This window comes from Urocitellus parryii, chromosome 1 (assembly GCF_045843805.1).
Source record: "Urocitellus parryii isolate mUroPar1 chromosome 1, mUroPar1.hap1, whole genome shotgun sequence".
NCBI lineage: Eukaryota > Metazoa > Chordata > Mammalia > Rodentia > Sciuridae > Urocitellus > Urocitellus parryii.
Window position 1 is genome coordinate 126,585,692 of NC_135531.1, and position 12,153 is coordinate 126,597,844.

The 12,153-nt window shown below is 43.3% G+C and overlaps 1 protein-coding gene across 3 annotated transcripts in view; it reads left to right on the forward strand.

The window, feature by feature from the left end:
- Macroh2a1 (macroH2A.1 histone) overlaps positions 1–12,153 on the forward strand; it is a 70,235-nt gene that overhangs the window by 19,870 nt on the left and 38,212 nt on the right. The gene's annotated exons all lie outside the window — the stretch shown is intronic.

Here is a 12,153-nt window from a genome sequence, read left to right on the forward strand (position 1 = left end):
TTCTATAATTTTATTGGATCTCTTCTGGATTTGCTTGTCTTTATATAATCTTTTCACTTTGAGTTATCTTTTTTTAAAATAAAATTTTAAAATAAATTTCACATAGTTATTTTACATGTTGTTAAGACTATAAGTCTTTATGAGTCTATTTCTGCTATATTTTGAGTCATTCTTAGGAAAGCCTGACCCTCCTCAAGGTTATAAAAGAATGTCTTTATTCTTTTGCCTAGTTTTTTTAAAGGTTTCATTTGTCATATTTTTCCTTTGAACCTTTTGGAAGTTATTCTTAAATATGGTGTGAGATACAGATCAAGTTATTTTTATCCCATATGCTTACCTAGTTATCCCAGCACAATTAATTGAATATCCCATCTTTTCCCTGGTGATCTGAGATGCTACCTTTATCAGACACAGAATTACTAGATATAATTAGGGCTATTTCAGGACATCCTTTTCTGCCTTGTTGATCTTTCTGTCTTATTATAAAATACTTTGTTTCTCATACATACTAGGTCTTTCATGTTTTCTCTCATACATACTAGGTCTTTTGTTGATTTTATTTTCTTTAATAAGTAATAATACCCATGGAAAATTTCACATGATAATAAAGGGTCTGCAATAGACTTGCATCTCCCTCCTAGCTCCTTCATGTGCCCATTTCTCTTCCCAGGATTTTCTTGTATATGGTATACATCTTTTGAAGAATATTCTTTTTTTTCCTTTTTTTATTTCAAAATAAATCTTGAAAATGAAATGCCAAAAAATAGGAGGGTAATGGGTGATGACTTATTTTACATTTGGACCAATGTAAATGTTGGGAGGATCTGAGAGTCTTTGATCTCACCCTAACCCCCCTCAACCTGCTCAGTTCCCCAGTCAAACTCAAGTCTCCACTTGGGTTTGGGAGACTGCACCTGCCTGCTTTCTGGGTCTGTCCAGGGCTTTCCTCTGGATGGTAGCTTTTTAGTTCATGCCACCTGTAGTGGATCCTGCTATTCTAATACATGAAAGCAGGCCAGTGCCTTGGAGAACACCCCTGCACCTCCATCCCTCATCACTGTCTGACCATTGCAATGCTCAGCTCAGTCTTCAGCAGTCTATCTGGAGTGACCTACTTAGGAAAGACCTACCATTCCCTGAGCAAGGGCAGAGTGCAAAGCTGGGTGCTAGGGGTTGAAAGGAACATTGTTGACTTCCATGGATGTGTATTGAGTGCCTATATGTGCCAGTCGTGTCAGAGGCCATGTCAGTGACTTGAGGGTGGAGACTGTGCTCCCTGCACCCCACCCTTGCCTTTGCTCAGCTCCCAGCACAAGGCCTGGCATTTTACAGCTGCAGGAAAAATAGTTATTTTATTGAAGGATGAGAAAACCAGTTAGCAGGAGGAGGAAATAATTAATAATGTAAGATGCAGGAAGCTGATGAGAGCTAAACTACTCCCTTGGATGTTTAAATGAAGAATAAGTAGGATTAACAGGCGAGCACAGTAGACCACATCTGTCTAAGGAGGGTCATGGGGCAGCGTAGCTATTATTGGCAAACAGGAGGGCTTTAGAAGCATTGCAGGGACTTCTCTGTCTCTCTGTACCCTAAAGTCACCACATATGTCTCAGTTCTACTTTGAAAAGCAGAAGTGGCCAGAAGCTGAAAAGCAGCCCACCTGGTTAAAGATTGCAATGTTCTGGCAAGGGTGCTACCCATACCCCCAGGGTGCCTCTGTACGTGGCTTCAAAAAGAACTCCTTACTGAGAGAAGGAAGTGGGTCAGAATTCTGCATCTATCTTCTCTCCCAATGTCTCCCTGCTAAAATATCAGCAACTGATGGAACACATTTACAGTCCTCTTGTTTTCTTTCCCTGACTAGAGGGCTGTATGTCTAGTCAACCCAGAATAAAATAGCATGAAAGCAAAAAGCCACTCCTCAGAGCTATAAATAAGTTGTAACAAGAAGGTAAACCCAAAGGGTATTAATCACAGTCTTCTTCCTTCTGTCTGTCTGTCTCTTCCTGTCACCCCTTCCAGTTCTGTTTGCCAGAAGATGACATAAATCCTCCTTGGATTTGTCTGGCTGCCTGGTTCAGCCTACTGTTCTGACCCCTGCTCCACTCCTTTCTTCCTTCTTGTCCCACCCCAGCCCCTTTTCAGGCAAGTGTATCTTGTTTTATGGCTGGCAAGCATGGGTTCCCTGGTATCCAGAGCTGCTTCCTTTATAGGTGGTGCCTCACAATGAGGTGTCCTCTGTGTTAGCATTGTGTTGTGACCAAAATACCCAACAAGAACAACTTGGAGGACAAAAAGTTAATTGTAACTCATGTTTTTAGAGATTCAGTCCATAGTTAGCTCTGGGCTGGAGGTGAGACCATCATGGTGGAAGGGCATGATGAGGGAAAGCTGCTCAGCTCATGGCAGAGGCACTAGGGACAAAATATAATTCCCAGAGCCATGCCCATAGTGACCTGCCTCCTCCTGCCATGCCCCACCTGTCTAGTTACTACCCATTAATCCATTTGATGAATTAATCCATTGATTAAGTTATAGCTCTCATAATCTGATCATTTCACCTCTGAACACTGCTATATTGTCTCACACATGAGCTTTTGGGGGATACCTCATATCCAAACCACAACATCCTCTCATGGGTGTGCATGATACCATTCCCATTTATCTACAGAGGATCTCTCCGGGTCTTTAAAAATGTTGGTTCTCTTCATTTCAGGCCCACAGAGGTGGGGAAACAGTTTGGAAAGCTAGGGCTCTGGAAATGGCTAATTATTGACTTTTCTTGCTATCAATATCCTGACTAATGCTCCTTATAGGAATTGATAGCTGAGGCAGTCTTTGGTTAACATTTATCTATTGCCTCTTTCAATCTTCATATTGACTGCTAAGAGTCAATATCTGCTGCTCATTCAGAAAACGAAGGCATTTACCTGGAGCAGCATCATTTTTCTTGTCCCCTTACCCCATCCCTCAGCAGTATCTATTCCAGAGGCAGAGACGGTGGCTTGTAATTGTTTTGGGGGTGAAGAGAAAGTGCTTTTGAGTTCTAGGTGATGACAGCAGTTTAAGTTCTAACATCTGCCATATGCCGAGCACATAACCACGTGCCAGACACTGCTTTATGTTGAGCAGCTCACTGAATCCTCAAACCACCATTTTGCTTATGAGGAAACAGGCTCAGAGAGTTTAAGGAACTTCTCTAAACTCACTCACCACAGTGCCCCATCTCCAGAAGAACAGTTTCTACAGGCTATCTGTGTGTTAACTGCCAAGGGACTAAGGACCACTTAGTCCACTATGCAGTTCATCTTAAAGCAACCAGTGGTTACCTCATGAGGACTAGTGTGTGCCTAGTCCCCCAAGCATGGCTCCTGTCCTCTATGAAGCTGCAGCCTAAGGGAATAGACATGGAGGCAGTCATAGGCAGCTTTCAGAGCATATGGTATGTGCCTTCAAAGGCTGGAAACATTCCTGTGGCCTGATGTGGGCAGGAAGGACAGGGTCTTGTGAGATGGGGCAGGGATAAGGAAAATGAGAACATGCAGGAGGAAATGGGTATGAGCAAGGATGGGGGTTCCTTGGAGTTTTGTGTGCTGGGCTACAGAGAAGGGACAGTGTGGAAAGTGACAGAGGTGCTGGCAGTAAGTAACAGCTACAGAACAAGTAAGGTACCAAGGGAAAGCACTAGCCTGACCAGGGCAACACAAGGAGCCCCAGTAGGCCTCAGAGAGGACTCTGCCCAAGCAGGTATGCAGAGGTTGTACTGCTCTGGTGCTGGGGAGGGACTGGAGGGCAAGAAGCTTTTTGGTCAGTGTCCCTTCACTAGAGAAGGGGATGTGTGGAGTCCTGGTGACAGAGCTTAGTCAAGTGCTTAAACAGTGTCGGCCCTTAGCCTCTGGAATCTACAGGTAGGCGGGACAGAGAGTGATCTTGTAAAGATGTACCCCAGAACTGTAATTGCTCTTGGAGTTCTTATTTCTAGGACACACTCATTGCTCTAGAAACCACTATGAAAAGCAACCTGAAAAAATTTCCTGCACTCAGAACCCTTTTTGTGAGAAGCCAGATAAGCAGCCTGGACCTGAATGTTCAAGGCCTGTGACATTCTAGTAGCAAAGGCCAGTTGGGGCAGCACAGAGTAGAGCTGCCTGCTACTTCCCATTTACTCTGTTTTTCAGTTTTAATTTGGAAATGAAAATGCAGAGGATGAACCCTAATAGTTCAAAAAAGCATAGAGCACAGTTCTCCCTCTGGCCTAGTCCCTGCTTCCATTTCCTGTTGCCATGATGCCTGGGTGAGAGTATAGACCCCTACCTCAAATGACAGTCTATGGAATGTACCCTCCCGGTCCACTCCTTGTTTTCCCCTCTTAAAAGTCCATCTGGGAAATAGTACCATGACAAGGTTCTTAAATGAATTTCCTCTTTACATTATACTCTTCCAATCATTTTATTTCAGCACCATCTCTGATTGTTCACCCCATCCTGAGATGAATTAAGAACAAATGGCTGTGGTTTTTCATATTAAAACAAACATACACATTAACCATTTCCTTGTACGTTAATTTAGAGTCCTTGAAAGCAAGTGTTTGGTGGTGCAGAAGGCCCTACCCAGCTGCCAGCCAGGCCAGGGGTTAGAACAGGTTTGGGGGCCTTTCTCAGGCAGCTCCCTCCACCCCCTTCCCGCCTCAGGCCTGAACTTCTGCTGCCTCAGCAGAAGGCTCTGGTCCTTTTTCTCCTATTGGGGTCAGACAAAAGACCCAGACCCTATCCCAAGGCAGAGACTGCCTGTGGGGCCGCTCTGGGTGCTGTGTTCCATCAAGGCAGGTCTGGCAGCACTGAGGTTAATCAAGTTCAAGTGCATTTTTCAAACATATGTAAACTGTTAAGTGTAACAGCAAAGAATAAACTATCGGGGGAGGAAACACCAGGTTTTTTGTTGCTTTTCTCCTCTTTTGCCTCTTACACACATCCCTCCATCCAGTTATTTAGGTAGAGGAAATAGGGCTAAGGGGAAAGTATTGTTTTCTTTCCCTAGTAATCAAGTCTGCTGCACTTTTTATTTTGTAATAGTGTAGTTGTAGCCTCAGTAAAAATAGCTTCTATTTATCAAGTTTTCAATTCAGTGGTAACTCATTAAACCTCTCAAGCCCTGCTTTATAGAATGGGAAACAGAGCCTTGTCTCACAGCAAAGTGCAGGAGCTGGGTCGTCAACCCAGTGCTGACAGCTAACCGCAGCTCTAAGCAGTGTGCATGCTTGCTGCCTCCACTGCAGACAGGCAAGCCTGCCTGATGGGGAGCTCTTCAGGCATTGGGCTGGGTTGATGGGTTAGAGCAAGGTAATATTTGCCAGCAATCACAATATGCCCATCTTGTTAATGTGTATGATATAAAATGACTTTTTTCTTTATTGTTAAACATGGAAGACAGCATTCTCTAGAACTTACTTTAGAAATTCCCATGTTAAGCTGTGTTTCTGGCTTATTGGAAAGTGGGAAGGTGGGAGACTGGACCAGATGCTGCCTCTGAGATCCTTGACTCTTAGACTTGACGGCAAGGAACAAGCTTGTCAGACTCTGAACCATCTCTGGTGAAGTAGAAGAGTGGTTCATGAACAAAATACTTTGTATTTGTTAAAGGAAATATTTTCTTTCATCACTGCCATAAGCTTTATTTTCTCTGTAGAATGCTTAGTTCTTTTGAGGCCCCTGGGATAGGCAGATTGGGGAACTTCACTGTGGCCTAGAGTTTGGTTGATAGTTCTGCAGTGTCAGTCCCTATCACTCTGTGGAAAGGTGGGGGTAATTCTGGGATGCAGCTGCAAACACTTGGGGTCAACTAGGGAATTAAGGAGGCTGTGGTGTGGTCAGGATTGCAGGAAGCTCTTAACAGACGCCCTCTCATTGGGGTTGATTGGGTTAAGGTCTTCAGAAATGGTGTAAAATAGCTCTGAACCCAGTGAACTGCTGATGGAAGGATGGGAGATTTGAAAGAAATACAATAAACAGATTCCTTATCGTGTTTCTGGCTTTGTAGCAAATATCTCTTTTCACCTTGGGATTACATGAACATTGGCTTTCTTTGATTTCTGGTTGTTCTTTTCAATCTTTCCTTTGTTAGATGAGATGCTTCAAACAGGTCTGTAAAATCCCAGAATCTTTCCTGTTGCAAGGTTTTTGTGTTTGGAATTTGGCGAAGCTTCTGCTCATCACCTGTTAGCTGTTAGGAGTCTAATGCTATAAACCATGACTTCATCTCCCTAAAGGAAGATAGGAGAAATGCTTCCATACAACAGATATGGTTTAGTTAAATCCTGGGGGTGCGGGGGTGGTGTGTGGGAGAGAAAGACCCTAAGCTTTAAGTCTTGGGGTGAACTTGGAAAGTAGACCTGTCAAAAGTATTCATGTTAGGCAGCTGGTATATAGTTGAAAGGGCTGCCAAATCCTGCCATTATCCAGGACAATGGGAATCTTGTCAAGTTGCCTTAAACCGATCATGTTCAATGAGGCTGGGGAGCTTTGGGCCTGGGGGTGCCTCTACAGTGCTTGCTGCTCTCAGGAGAGACAACGTTGCCCTGCTGGTCCCCACCACCACAGATGGTGAGCCAGCTGCTTACTCATTGTTAGACACTGGGTCTGGCCAGGAGTGGGAGCCAGTAGACCCTGGGGTGTCCTGCAAATCAGATCCTACAACAAACAAAAAACACCTTAAAAGAATAACTAATGAGTTAGCCAGTATTGCTCATCATTCCACTTGTCCCTTTTGTGGCATTTATAATTGGGAAACTTCCCACACTCAGAATCCTCTCCAGAGCTGACCCAAGAATACTGGGCCCCAGAGCAGTCCACATCTGATCACTGGCAACAAAATTAAACTGTTGCTGGCCTCACAGACTTGGCTCCAGGGGGTGGAAAGCCTGGTAAAGGCTTCTGCTTCTCCTTCTAATTGCTCTTTTCCAGTTCCCTGGATGTTTCTGACAGATTCCATTTGTTTTGGTTACAGCCTCCAGGGCTGTGGCTCCTGAAAATCCCACCTAGGGAGGGTCCAAGGGTTGAGTTCTGGAAACTGTGGAGAAAAGGATTTTTACTTGTGGATCTGGTATTTTCCTGGTTCTCTTTCTCAGAATCATTTTTCTCTTAGATTAGCCAGAGACAAAAAAATTAGAGACTCACAAAACCTTCCAAAATGTGAAATGAACTAAATGCACAAACCCCTACTATGTAGGAAGGTGAGGGTTCCATTGAGGTTGGGGCAAAGAGAGCAGGTTCTGGTCTAGCCTAGAGGATGGCCCGCTTGCTAGTGGGGGCTGTGGGCCCATCCCAGGAGATGGCAGGAATCACCATGCAGCTCTGGGACCTTCATGGCTTAGCTTTCCATGTCACATACAAAGCAGAGAATCACTAACTGGAAGGAAGACTTCATCAGGATCTCTCCTTTGGTGGCATGTGCCCTGCCCCAATTCCTTGGCAGTATATCACCCTTTCTGCCCCTCCATCCCATGAACATGTGCATACCCTGGATAGCAGATGGAAGCTATTTCATCTTGTTGAGTTGCTGGCACTTTGTACCTCTCCTTCTCCTCTGCAGCAGGCAGCCCTCTCTTAGCCAGGAAAGACCTTTATGATTGCCATTTCTAAAACTGGGCTGAGGATGAAAGAGTGGGTATTACTGATACTCAGCAAGGGGTGAGTTTGTGCTGCGGGTTCCCACTTTTGTTAGCAATCAGGATGTGTCTTCCATCTTTCTTGGCCATTGTAAAAATGCCTAGGCCCTTTGCCTGCTGTAGTGCAGGGGTAGGGTGGAGCGTGGAACACGCTTCTCATAAAAGGTGTGTCTTCATCTTGTATGTCCCTTGATGCTGGTGTTACTGTGGTTACTATCCATCTGGAAAAAATGCAAGAGTAAACAGAAGATTAAGTGCCTGCTCAGCTAGCTGGGTTGTGACTCTGTGCCCCTCTCTGTTACTCTTACTGGACAGAGCTCCTGTCTCTGCTTGCAGAGCTGAGGGCTCACTCTTTGGCAGTAGGGGGCTGGGGGCTGAAACAACCATCTTGGGGTTTTGCAGGAAGGAAGAAGTCCTGGACTTCCATGCTCCTTGTAAAGGAGGTGGTGGAATGTGACCCTTGCCCTGCACTTTCCAAGGAGCTGAGATGCTCCCTGTCCCTCACTCCATATGCCCCTTCATTGCTCATTGCGACTCCCAGATGGATTTAGTTTGGTATTCGTACTCCAAACTAAAGTAGCAACATGTGAGTACAGTTCTGGACAAGTATTGAACTTGTAGCCACAAAGTAAGATCCTAGGATAAAAGGCCTGTGGAGGCTGGGGAGTATGTCCTCTGGCTCCTGGGGAGTTCATTTGTGACTCCTTGGTCCTGGGGTTCCTTCTGGGTCACTCCGTTGCTTGCTTTCTTTGTTTCACACACTGCCTACCCCACCCAAGTCCAGGGATCCCACACATATTCAGGCTCTTCCCCAGCCCCACACCATTTAGGTCTTTTGATCCATCATTTTCCTTGCACAAGAGAGTGAGGGCAGCTCTGCAGAAAATGAAAAGACCACATCCCTCCCCTCCCCAACCACCAACGACCACTTGAGTCCCATCTTGCAGAGGGTCTTCCGCTAACATGCTGGGCAGGAAGTGGAAAAGGCTACTTCCACTTTCTTGAGAAGCTGCTTTCAAATGATTTTCTTGTCACAGAATTGGTCTTAGTAAAACAGGTCAATCTGGTGGTCATATTCACTCTTTCTCTCTTTTTTTTTTAAATATTTTTTGGTTGTTCAAAACATTACATAGTTCTTGATATATCATATTTCACACTTTGATCCAAGTGGGTTATGAACTCCCATTTTTACCCCTTATCTTTCTCTCTTTTTAATGAGGGACAGGTAAGACTTTTTTTTACACATGATGGTCATCAAATTAAACTTGTGCATATTCTGGCTCTGGAATCTCATGGCCTTGTGTTTCCCTGTGGCCTCAAAAAGTGGAGGTATGCTGGGGGAGGGGAGGATGCTGTAGACACCAGGAAGCCAACAAAGTGGTTACAGCTCCATGGTGTCAGATGCCCCTCCAAGACCTTGCTGCATTGGATTCCAGCACAGGGATCACTGTGACTGGCTGTCCTTCCTGCTCTCTTACTCCTGGAGGCTGTGCTCTTATGGTGTTCAGACATCAGCTTTGGCTTCCTTTTGGGCATTTTGCCCTTGATGGAGTTGGACCTGTCTGCTGGGCATCAGGACACATTACCATGATCAATTATCAGAAAGCTTCATTTAAACTGGCAAACTTGACTGTACTAAGGCTGTAGGGGAACAGCCCTGTGAGACTGACAGGTAAAGGTGGCTCCCCACCCCACCAATTATTGCATTTAAGTACTGGCCAGCTTCCCTGCCTGGCATTCATGACTCTTGCAACATGACTGAAGCCCAGGGAAGGGAGGGACCCTGTGGTACTTCTGTAGCAAGGTATATGCAGCTCTGCAAGTGATCTCCCTGTTGACCTGGGAACATTGAAAACACAGGGGCCTTGGTACCTCTGTGTCCCTCTCTTTAAGCACAAGGCTGTGTGTCTCAGTGTGGTATTTTTTAAACAAATGAATTCCTGGATTTAGCAGGGAAATGTGCTGTTCCAAGTGTGACTGTTTTTTTCCCCCTGGCCTGTAGGAAAATGCTCATGAGTAGCCAGGTAGCTTTTCGGCTTTACACACAAGTAGCAGTGTTTCATCTGGGGTTCAGCTGCCGCCGTTAGTACCTCTTAAAAATGTATATACCATGTAATACTGTAAATTTCAAACACACGATTTTTGTGCACCTAGCATTTTGTCCCTAATTATATCATAATGATTCCAAGTACTGACTTTGCTGCAGAGATCCAGTGTTTACAACACAACTAGAACATTAGAAATTCTTACCTACAGGCAAGAGGTCAGGCTTGAGGTTGGCCCAGAGAGTACTCTGGCAGGACATCAGAGACAAGGCCTTGGCAGGGGCAGAATCACAGAAGTAGGCACTGTAAGATACATTCTGGAACAGTCTGCATACCTCATTAAGAAAATAAGGAGGTGAGGATGAGATTGACAGGTTACCAAGAGAACCATATTGCAAAGGAGAAAAAGCATTTTGTCAGAGTGCATATCCTACTTCCACCATTCTTAGTGCCATGGAAGACATGTCCCATCCTGTCAGACTCCTCTAAGGGCACCAGCTGTGGGTCAGGCTCAGAGCCTTCTAATTTTATCTTTTCCCTCATGCTTTTTATTCTGAAAATTTCAAATATACAGAATGCTGAAAGAGTATTCTTTTTTATTTTTATTTATATTATTTTAAATTGACAAATAATCATATATATTTGTAAAGTTAAATGTGCTGTTTTGATACACATACATTGTGGAATGAGTAAATCAAGCTAATTAACATATCTATCACCTCATGTGCCTATTTCTTGGTGTTAAGAACATTCACAATCTATTCTTTTAGCAACTCTGAAATATACATTATTATTAAGTCTTGTCACCATTCTGTGCTAAAACTTAATAATTTCTAACTGAAACTTCGTACCCTTTTACCAACATTTCCCCTTTCAACTTTCTTCCTCCTCCAGCCTCTGATGACCACTTTCTACACTGAGTTCAGCTTTTTTAGATTACATACATTAGAGAGATCATGCAGTATGTATCTTTCTGTACCTGGCTTGTTTCACTTAAACATTTCTCTTAGTATCCAGTTAAGTCCAGCATCATCATAGCTGGACATTTGTTGTTTTAAATGACAGGATTTCCTTGAAAGAGGAGTGCTCTTATCAGATACTTTGATTTGACAACTGTTAACATTTTGCCACATTTGCTTTACTCTATAGACAGACATCAAGGTGCAGCAGGCCTAAATGCTTCAGCATGAATTTCTTAAGAACAAGGATATTCTCCACAGAATGGAAATACCAATCTTGCCCTTAGGAAAATCAGTTCCCAGGTATCTGATGTCCAGTCCATATTCAAACCTCAAGGGTGTCCAGAATGACTTTTGGAGGATCCTATCAAGGAGTGACACATTATATTTGGTTGTTATATCTCTTTAGCCTTTTCAAAATCTACAACATCCCACCATTTTTGTTTCATATTGCTATGACATTGACTTTATAAAGTCCAATCATATCCTACTTTTGAATCCAAGTGTACAGGTGTTCAATTTTTAAAATTTTTTAAGAATTAATTTGTTTTAATTAGGTATATATGAGAGCAGAATACATTTTGATTCATTGTACACAGTTGTAGCACAACTTTTCATTTCTCTGGTTGTACACAATGTAGTGTCAGTCTTACATGTACCTAGAGTAATGATGTCCATCTCATTCCACCATCTTTCCTGCCCCCATGTCCCCTCTCACAATCTCCTTTTCCTTTGTCCCATCAAAGCTCCTTCATTTTTCCCATGTTCCCCCCCATTATGGATCAGCCTTTGGTTTCTTGGGGATTGGCTTACTTTGCTTAGCATGATATTCTCAAACTCCATCCATTTACCTGCAAATGCCATAATTTTATTCTCTTTTAATGTGGAGTCATATTCCATTGTGTATATATACACATAGTTTCTTTATCCATTCATCTATTGAAGGGCATCTATGTTGCTTTTACAGTTTAGCTATTGTGAATTGAGCTGCTATAAACACATGGTTGTGGCTACATTACTGTAGTATGCTAATTTTAAGTCCTTTGGGTACAGACCAAGGAGTGGAATAGCTGGGTCAAGTGGTGGTTTCATTTCAAGTTTTCTAAGGAATCTCCATACTGCTTTCTAGAGTGGTTGTACCAATTTGCAGTCCAACCAGCAATGTATGAGTGTGCCTTCCCCCCCCCCCATCCTCGCCAACATTTATTGTTGTCTGTATTCTTAATAACTGCCATTCTTACTGGTGTGAGGTGAAATCTTACAACAATTTCGATTTGCAATTCTCTAATTACTAGAAATGGTGAACATTTTTTTTATACATTTGTGGATCGAATGTATATCTTCTGAGAAGTATCTGTTCAGCTCCTTAGCCCATTTATTGATTAGGTTATTTATTTATTTATTTTTTGGTGTTAAGTTTTTTGAGTTCTTTATATATCCTAGAGATTAGTGCTCTATCTGATGTGTGTGTGGCAAAAATTTTCTC